This window comes from Capricornis sumatraensis, chromosome 1, assembly GCF_032405125.1.
Source record: "Capricornis sumatraensis isolate serow.1 chromosome 1, serow.2, whole genome shotgun sequence".
Classification (NCBI taxonomy): Eukaryota; Metazoa; Chordata; class Mammalia; order Artiodactyla; family Bovidae; genus Capricornis; species Capricornis sumatraensis.
This window is the reverse complement of record NC_091069.1, coordinates 158,747,419-158,757,699: the sequence shown is the minus strand read 5'-3', so window position 1 is coordinate 158,757,699 and position 10,281 is coordinate 158,747,419. Positions and strand designations below refer to the sequence as shown.

The 10,281-nt window shown below is 39.9% G+C and overlaps 1 non-coding gene across 1 annotated transcript; it reads right to left on the bottom strand.

Moving 5' to 3' along the window:
* Positions 1 to 580: 580 nt before the first annotated feature.
* LOC138093970 (small nucleolar RNA SNORA48) lies at positions 581 to 719 on the bottom strand. Its single transcript, XR_011146182.1, has one exon. It is a non-coding gene; the product is annotated as a small nucleolar RNA SNORA48 (small nucleolar RNA).
* Between the last annotated feature and the right edge of the window lie 9,562 nt (positions 720 to 10,281).

The window sequence follows — 10,281 nt, the reverse complement described above, 5'->3', positions numbered from 1 at the left end:
AGCAGAAAATATAGGAGGTTATTTCAGTGATCCAGGTGGGAAACTCAGGAGTCTAATAAACAAGGTAAAGATAGTGGGGATGAAGAGTAATGAATATTTAGCAGCAGAATTGATTGCTGATTGATTGATTCAGTGTGATATGGGTGACTAAGAGGACAGAAGAAAGAGAACATTGCTTGGGTAACCATGTAAATATGAAACACAGGAGAAAAAAATAAATTGTTCCAAGTTCTCAAGATATACTTTTTAATATTCTCAAGAAATATATATGCATATTTAAAATAAAAATCAGTAAAGTGACATGATTGCTGTTCTAAGTTAGTCAGAACATCATAAGTGCTATAAGCATAACCCTCAAGTCCCAGTAACTTGATACAATAAAGATATGTTTCTCATTCACATCACAATCGAATGAAGGTTGATATGTGTGCATGTGATGGTGAGAAGAGAGGCAGACTTTGGCCCATGTGATTATTTACAGACCCAGACTTTTCCTTTCACTGATTCTACCATCTCCTGGGGCCACAGGATTCTCTACATTCATCTGGACAAAGGGAGATAGGGAGCTGAATTTTTTTTCCCACGTGTCCAGGGCATGAACCAGGCATGGGCACAGAGCAAAAGCCAAGCTGAGATAAACAAGGAGTTGTTTTGTCCCTCACTGATATGAAACAGGCACCATCAACCAACCAGGTGCCACTCTACCCAGTCCAGGGACAAGGGAGCTGAATTTTAAATAGGAAGATTTTATGGAAAGGAAGAAATGTAGATCACTTGTGCACACTTACCAATGGTTAAAACTCAGTCATGGGCATGAGACACAATCTAGCTGTGTGCCCAGGAAAAGGAAAATATGACTTTCAGGAGTGTTTAGCTAGTCTCTACCTTAAGCACTTGTTCGGTTATAATGAAGAACTCAGAGAATTTTGAAATATGATTACAGTGAATGACGAAGTGATTTGAGTTTAATTAGACAATGTCTAAATATGATTCATGTAATGGGGAAATCTGTGAAACATTTGATTGTATTACTGAAGAAATTCTGTGGTCATATAGTGTGGGAACTGAAGAGAAATGGGAGAGAGTAATGCCTGTATTGAGTCCAGAAATAGGTGAACCGAAGACAAAGAAATTATCACTGTCCTCTGGGTTGGGGTACTCGACCTGTTTATTCATGAACTCTTTATTAAGTACCATCTGCTAGGCACTGTTCTAGGTACTGGAATAGAAACGCCTTATCCTGCCTGCCACAGAGCCATATCCCTAGAGTAGAGGTGGACCTGCTACATCCTCATGGCTTGAAGGCCCACGCTTTTATAACGTTCTACTCAATTCACTTTACTCTGATTCTCTGCTAAGCAAATGCCTTCTAATTCTCTCTAGACTGTCTTTGATTGACTAATATAAGTCTAATCCTTATGGTTCCTGCAGCCTCGTCTCCTCCTCGCCCTCATCTTCCCCTTCCTCCTCGTTTGCTGTCGTCTCCATAGTTGTGCTCATCATAATAAGCAGCATTCACTGAGAACAGGGCATTGTGTTAGGTACTTTATATATTTCTTCTAATTCTCCTGACAGTTGCATTCGATAGATGCAAATACTGAGTCTCAGAGAAATTTAGAGGGCAGTTTGCCCTCAGAGTTACTAGTGGTGAGCCTGGATCAGAAACCAGTTCTGCTGACTTCATAGCCCAAGTTCTTACTACTGTTATAAAGAAATAAATCTGCACCTGGGTTTATAGATCAATCCCAGAGAATTTGTTAAATAAGATTAGTTGAATTGATCAAGTATGGGTATTTTGACAAAATCAGGTTTCTGATCCCACAACACTCAGGACCTGATACTGAGATGAGAAAACTCCTCAGAGGTCCTCAACCCTATGAGGTCTCATCAGGGCTGCTGGTTGAGCATTGACCTCTCTTCCTTTTTTAAAGGTAAAAAGTCATTTATTTTAAATGAAATATAGATGACTTATAATGATAAAGAATCTGCCTGCTGTGCAGGAGACCTAGGTTCAATCCCTGTGTTGGGAAGATCCCTTGGAGAAGGGAATGGCAACCCACTTCAGTATTCTTGCCTGGAATTCCATGGACAGAAGAGCCTGGCCAAGTGGGATACAGTCCTGGCAGGGTCTCAAGGAGTAGGACACAACCAAGTGACTAACACTTTGATTTTTTAGGTGTACAGCATAGTGATTTACTACTTTTGCAGATTATATTCCACTATAAGCTATTATAAGATGTGAACTTCCTTGATGGCTCAGAGGTTAAAGCATCTGCCTGCAATGCGGGAGACCTGGGTTCAATCCCTGGGCTGGGAAGGTCCCCTGGAGAAGACAATGGCACCGCACTCCAGTACTCTTGCCTGGAAAATCCCATGGACAGAGGAGCCTGGTGGGCTACAGTCCACAGGGTAGCAAAGAGCCGGACATGACTGAGCAACTTCACTTTTAATGGGTATAATTCCTTGTGCTATACAGTCATTTCTTGCTGCTTATCTATTTTACATATAGTATTTTTAAATCTATGATGGCCATACCTCTAATTTGTCCCTGAAATCCCTATTTCTGAACTTTTAACTTCAACATTTATGACCTGGTAATACCACAAAATAATCTGTCTGTCAGAGAGAACTGTTAACATATTTATATTTTATAATGAGAAAAAATATTCTCATAAATAAAGCCCAAACAGATACAAAATTTACTGGTTACAAGATAAACATTACATTTGATTCCTTCAACAAAAAGTATACTGTGTAGTTGCAATTATTGAACAAAGATGTAATCAGAAAAATATATTTTGAATTACAATGTATTGATAGGAATAAATCAAAGTAAATGTGTTTTCTCCTAATGGCATTTTTATTTTCCCAGAGTAGGAATTTAAAATTGCTTAAATTGCTTCTAAGTTAGTGAGTAGGAAAAGTGCTTCAATGGTGACAAAATGCATAACAAGTATTTAACCAGCATGCAAAGGATGACAGTGAAAAGAACAGTTCTGCACGTGTCAGGATAAACCATGCACAGTTATGTGACTCCATACTGATTTTTCTAGCCCACATACAACTAGTGAAAAGCATCTACTTCATTATAATCGTATGCATTATCAGATGCATATCTTTATGTACCATTGGTGGTGGTTTAGTCACTAAATCATGTCTGACTCTTGCAACCCTATGGAATGCTCAAATGATGGGATTCTCCAGGCAAGAATACTGGAGTGGGTTGCCATTTCCTTCTCCAGGGGATCTTCCCAACCCAACAATTGAACCTGGGGTCTCCTGCATTGCAGGAAGAATCTTTACCAACTCAGCTACAAGGGAAGCCCTTATGTACCACTAACCCTTGCACATATGTCATGTCTTTTGTTTCACAATATTTCTGACTTTTGCATCTTTTGTTGTTGTTTCCGTTGGTCCTTCAGTTCTGAATTACATTATCCTTATGTTATAGTAGTAGAAATGTAGGTCAAATGTGTCTTTCTAAGATCACTATAGGAAAAAAGAAACAATTGAGGGAAGAATGTGGTTTTCTTTAGAATGAAATCTCCTTTAAAATGAACTAGTTTGATCTCCTTGCTGTCCAAGGGACTCTCAAGAGTCTTCTCCAACACCACAGATCAAAAGCATCAATTCTTCGGCGCTCAGCTTTCCTTATAGTCCAACTCTCACATCCATACATGACTACTGAAAAAACCATAGCTTTGACTAGACAGACCTTTGTTGGCAAAGTAATGTCTCTGCTTTTTAATATGCCGTCTAGGTTGGTCATAATTTTTCTTCCAGGGAGCAAGCGTCTTTTAATTTCATGGTTGCAGTCATCATTTGTAGGGATTTTGGAGCCCAAGAAAATAAAGTTTGTCAGTGTCTCCATTGTTTCCCCATCTATTTGCCATGAAATGATGGGACCGGATGCCATGATCTTAGTTTTTTGAATGTTGAGTTTTAAGCCAGCTTTCGCTCTTCTTTTTCACTTTCATCAAGAGGCTCTTTAGTTTCTCTTTGCTTGCTGCCATAAGAGTGATATCATCTGCATATCTGAGGTTATTGATATTTCTCCTGGCAATTGTGACCCCAGCTTGTTCTTCATCCAGCCCAGCATTTTGCATGAGGTCCTCTGGATATGAGTGAAATAAGCAGGGTGACAATATATAGCCTTGACATACTCCTTTCCTAATTTGGAACCAGTCCGTTGTTCCATGTCCGGTTCTAACTGTTGCTTCTTGAATATTCATCTGAATGCAGAGTTCCAAAGAATAGCAAGGAAAGATAACAAAGCCTTCCTAAGTGATCAATGCAAAGAAATAGAGGAAAACAATAGAATAAGAAAGGCTAGAGATTGCTTCAGGAAAATTAGAGATACAAGGGGAACATTTCATGCAAAGATAGGCACAATAAAGGACAGAAATGAAATGGTATGGACGTAACAGAAGCAGAAGATATTAAGAAGAGGTGGCAAGAATACACAGAAGAACTGTACAAAAAAGATCTTAATAGATAACTTAACTAGATAACTTTGATGGTGTGATCACTCACCTAGAGCCAGACATCCTGGAGTGCAAATTAGTTAGGCCTTAAGAAGCATCACTGCAAAGAAAGCTATTGGAGGTGATGCAATTCCAGCTGAGCTCTTTCAAATCCTAAAAGATGATGCTGTGAAAATGTTGCACTCAATATACCAGCAAATTTGGAAAACTCAGCAGTGGCCACAGGACTGGAAAAGGTCAGTTTTCATCCCAGTCCCAAAGAAGGCAATGCCAATAAATGTTCACACTACTACACAGTTGCACTCATCTCTCATGCTAGAAAATTAATGCTCAATAGTCTCCAAGCAAGGTTTCAACAGTACGTGAACTGAGCACTTCCCGATGTTCAAGCTGGATTTAGAAAAGTCAGAGGAACCAGAGATCAAATTGCCAGCATCCACTGGATCATCAAAAAAGCAAGAGAGTTCCAGAAGAACATCTACTTCTGCTTTATTGACTACACCAAAGCGTTTGACTGTGTGGATCACGACAAACTATAGAAAATTCTTAAACTCATCAATCTACTAACACTCTAATGTCATAACTACAGATCCTGCTTTGAGACAGCACTGTCTAAGAGTGAGGATACTCGATTCTACCTCAGGTTCAAACTGTGACTCTGAAGGATTCACGTAACCTTCGTCAGGTTCAAGTTTTTAGTCTGTAAAATGATGAGATGTCCTAGTTCTACAAGATTCCTTCCAGGTTTAAAATAGAGTAATACGGCTATGGTTTTTCCAGTAGTCATGTATGGATGTGAGAGTTGGACTGTAAAGAAAGCTGAGTGCTAAAGAATTGATGCTTTTGAACTGTGATGTTGGAGAAGACTCTTGAGAGTCTCTTGGACTGCAAGGAGTTTCAACCAGTCCATCCTATAGGAGATCAGTCCCGAGTATTCATTGGAAGGACTGATGTTGAAGCTGAAACTCGAATACTTTGGCCACCTGATGTGAAGAGCTAATCCATTGGAAAAGACCCTGATGCTGGGAAGGACTGAGGGCAGAAGGAGAAGGGGACGACAGAGGATGAGATGATTGGATGGCATCACCATCTCAGTGGACATGAGATTGAGTAAACTCTGGGAGTTGGTGATGGACAGGGAAGCCTGCATGCTGTGGTCCATGGGATCACAAAGAGTCAGACATGTCTGAGCAACTGAACTGAACTGACTCCATTGTGGGAGAAAAAAGACATCCTTTAAAAAATTGAGTAGTAATATCATATATGAGGTGATACTTAGAAAACAATTGCAATCTATATGGTTGCAGTACTAGTACAGTGAACACGTTTTGTTAGTAGCTCAGTTGTGTCTGATTCTGTGACCCCATGAACTCTTGCCCAACAGGTTTCTCAGTCCATGGAATTCTCCAGGCAAAAATACTGGAGTGGGTAGCCATTCCCTTCTTCAGGGGATCTTCCTGACCCAGGGATTGAACCTGTGTCTCCTGCATTGCAAGCAGATTCTGTACCATCTGAGCCACCAAGGAAGCCCATAGTGAACATGAATGCTCTTAATGAAAACAATTGCATTTCTTTTTGTCTTAGAAGCCAGTTTGAACCTGAGTCCACATCATTGGCTTCCAGGCTATTGATAGCTTTAATCTGTGCTTACTGCAAGGGTTCATGCAAAATTACCTGGTTCTCTTAAGATCACAAAGTTCCTGGGAAGTGTTCTGTTGACCCCAGAGTCAACCCTAGTTTCCACTGGAACCTGTGCCAGCCCATGGAGGCCTTTTGTCTTATAGGTTCAGTTGGATAATTTGATGACAGTGGTGAGGCATGGCAAGTTTGGGTGAGACAGATTGTGCCAGTGCTGGGACTCTGGCCTGCCAGGTACCCAATCCAGTGCCACCTGCCTCAGAGTTTGGTTGACTTTTCCCAGAGTTGAGAACAGCCCTCCTTTTCCCCTCTGGTTATTATCAAAGGATACTCCCTCTCTCCTGTCCATCTGTAAGAAACCTTGCATAAGCTTTTCAGTGAGTTTAGATTTTTATGCAAGTTGGAAGTCAAAGTTGGTTTATGCAGCTTTTACTTGGTAATGCAAATACCTCTGAAGAAAGAAAATTCAAAATCTTGAGACTAACATCTGGATTGAGGGTAAAGAAAAATGCACAGGTCAAAACACAAATTAATATTTTAATAAATCATCCTGTCACACAATCAATTAATTAAAATATCACATTTGGGGGACATGGTTTGTATTTGTTGTTATTTTTTAGTATCTGCTTTCAGTTCAGTTCAGTCGCTCAGTCCTGTCCAACTCTTTGTGACTCCGTGGACTGCAGCACACCAGGCTTCCCTGTGCATTACCAACTCCCGGAGCTTGCTCAAACTCATGTCTATCAAATTGGTGATGCCATCCAACCATCTCATCCTCTATCATCCTCTTCTCCTGCCTTCAATCTTTCCCAGCATCAGGGTCTTTTCCAATGAGTCAGTTCTTCACATCAGGTGGCCAGAGTATTGGAGCTTCAGCTTCAGCATCAGTCCTTCCAGTGAATATTCAGGACTGATTTCCTTTAAGGTTGACTAGTTTGATCTCCTTGCAGTCCAAGGGACTTATTGAGATATAATTGTATACCATACAATTAAACTATGTAATATGCATATATTTATTTTTAATAGTTTGAGTGAGGGTATGTTTAATTGGAAGGGATAGTTGGAAAAATTTATGGATGTTTTAAATTATAGATGTCTGAATACCTTCAAAGATTTAAGAAGTTAATTGTGCTGGCATTTTTATTGTGTAAAATTTCAATGCAATATTACTTCTGTAGTATGTAATGGGAGTATATAATAATAAAAAGAGTTTTTATACTATGATGTTAACTGAAAGGGCAGGCTGCAAAATTATAGACATGACCATGTGTTCTGTGTTTAGTCACTCAGTCTTGTCTGACTCTGTGCGACTCTGGAGACTATAGCCCGCAAGGTTCCTCTGTCCATGGGGATTCTCTAGACAAGAATACTGGAGTGGGTTGCCTTGCCCTCCCCCAGAAGATCTTCCCAAATCAGGGATCAAGCCCACATCTCCTGCATTGCAGGGGGATTCTTTACCAGCTGAGCCACCAGGGAAGCCCAAGAATACTGGAGTGGGTAGCCTATTCCTTCTCCAAGTTAACTTCCCAAACCAGAAATCAAACCGGGGTCTCCTGCATTGCAGGCAGATTATTTACCAGCTGACCTGTCAGGGAAGCCCAGACAAGCCCATACCTATGAGAAAATATGCATAGATAAAAAGACAGAGCCAAAAAATGGGCTAATTTGGGGTGCTCAGACTTAGGTCACATATTTTATTTTCTATTTCTATAGATTAGTACATTTCTCACCTACTATGTATACTTTTGGAATGATAAAGGAAACTTTATTTATGAAACTTCTGAGTTTTCTCTCTTTTTTTGAAACACATATCATGGGCTCTACTCAGTTCTAACTTGGGTTATTTGGGGAGATCGTAAGTGATAACAATAACCTTTGTTTTTTGCTTTATAATTTACAGATTGTATTCAGGAATATTATATCATTTTACTGAGCAAAGAGTTAGGCATTTCCCTGAGGAAACTGTCAAAAGTTGGAGAAGGGAAGGAAAGAAGAAGGACATTTTTAAAGGACCTCTAAGTGTAAGCAGTTGTCTCTGGTGGGAATTCCCTTCATCTGAGATGATGAAAGAGGAAGAGGTTAGGGGTGGACAGAGCACAGAACACTCACACAGGGCCACTGACCTGGGGGGAAAGGGGAACGGATAGGATTTGCAGCCATGGGATTCTTGTATATATTTCTATGCCTTTCTATATAGTGTTAACAACTTAAGTCAGGTTAGCAGTTGTTTATAAAGAAATTATTCATAGGGGGGAAAAGAGGAGTAAGGAGTAAGGAATCTCACTTCAGTGGCAGTGAGTGCATGTCAAAGGAGGAAAGAGATGAACAAATAAATGTATGCATTTGTAAATCTGTTATTTGTATGTCTGAAAATACATTAGGGAGTATGCAAGATGGGTTTAGATCCAGTCAATATCATATACATTTTAAGAGAAATGGAGTTTTATTTATTCCATTATGAGCTGACTACACTGGCAACAATAACAAAGATGAGGTGAATGAAAAAATTATTTATTGAAAGACTTGCCTTTTACATTAAGATTGTAAACACTTTGACATGATGGCTAAATATGAGAAATTTATTTTTGTTTTTCAGATTCCATATAAGCTAGGCTATGAAAATTCAAAGGGAAATGTGTCACCTGATTTACTCAGTGGCAGTATCTTAGTTTGTCAAAATTCTCTTTAAGTTGAAATAACATGGGCTGTGCTTTTTGTTCACAGGAACTAAATAACCACTGTTAACTTTATTGTAATTTCTAGTACTCTAAAATCACTTGAATTGAGGGAATATTTTTTGGTGTCAAACCCCAGGCAGATATTTGAAAGATGCCTAAATGCCATCACTTCAGTGTCATGTTACTCCGAGAAATAGTATATAGGCTGAATCATGGGCGTATAATGCACAGGAATATATAATAGCTGCCTTTTGCACAGCCAGACTTTCGAAAATTCCCAATCTTACTGTGTTGCAAAATTTCTGGCATAAGAAATTCCATCAGTTCTTTCCAGGCTCAGTTGGAGTCAAACCTCCTGAGGAGGCCTCCACAAACACTCAGGCCTCTGGCAATCTTGTGCTCATTTGAATGCATCACCTCTATTAAGTATTTCTGTAGGTTGACAGTTGTTAACAAGCACCTCTAGTGCCCTTATCACCTTCCATTGTCTCACCTCTGATTTCAGCTGCAGTTGTGGTAGAAGGGCTCATGCAAGCTCAGACTTACCACATTCCAACTCATCTGCTTCAAGTTTCCTTCCTCACGAAGCTTTCTCCAATACAAGGGAACTCGTGCTGTGAACAAGCCCAGCCTGAAAGTGTGAGAGAGTTATCGTTCTTGGGGGAATGCTTTCATCAATAGGATGTGGGAGCTAGTGGATAAATATTGTTACCTGCTATGGAAATTTCTGACAGAATGTGGTCCACTGGAGAAGGGAATGGCAAACCACTTCAGTATTCTAGCCTTGAGAACCCCATGAACAGTATGAAAAGGCAAAATGATAGGATACTGAAAGAGGAACTCCCCAGGTCAGTAGGTGCCCAATAGGCTACTGGAGATCAGTGGAGAAATAACTCCAGAAAGAATGAAGAATGAAGGGATGGAGCCAAAGCAAAAGAAGGAAGGGATGGAGCCAAAGCAAAAACAATACCCAGCTGTGGATGTGACTGGTGATAGAAGCAAGGTCCAATGCTGTAAAAAGCAATACTGCATAGGAACCTGGAATGTTAGGTCCATGAATCAAGGCAAATTGGAAGTGGTCAAACAAGAGATGGCAAGAGTGAATGTTGACATTCTAGGAATCAGCAAACTAAAATGGACTGGAATAGGTGAATTTTACTCAAATGACCATTATGTCTACTACTGCGGGCAGGAATCCCTCAGAAGAAATGGAGTAGCCATTATGGTCAACAAAAGAGTCCAAAATGCAGTACTTGGATGCAATCTCTAAAACGACAGAGTGATCTCTGTTGTTTCCAAGGCAAACCATTCAATATCACAGTAATCCAAGTATATGCCCCAACCAGTAACGCTGAAGAAACTGAAGTTCAATGGTTCTATGAAGACCTACAAGACCTTTTAGAACTAACACCCAAAAAAGATGTCCTTTTCATTACAGGGGACTGGAATGCAAAAGTAGGAAGTCAAGAAACACCTGGGGT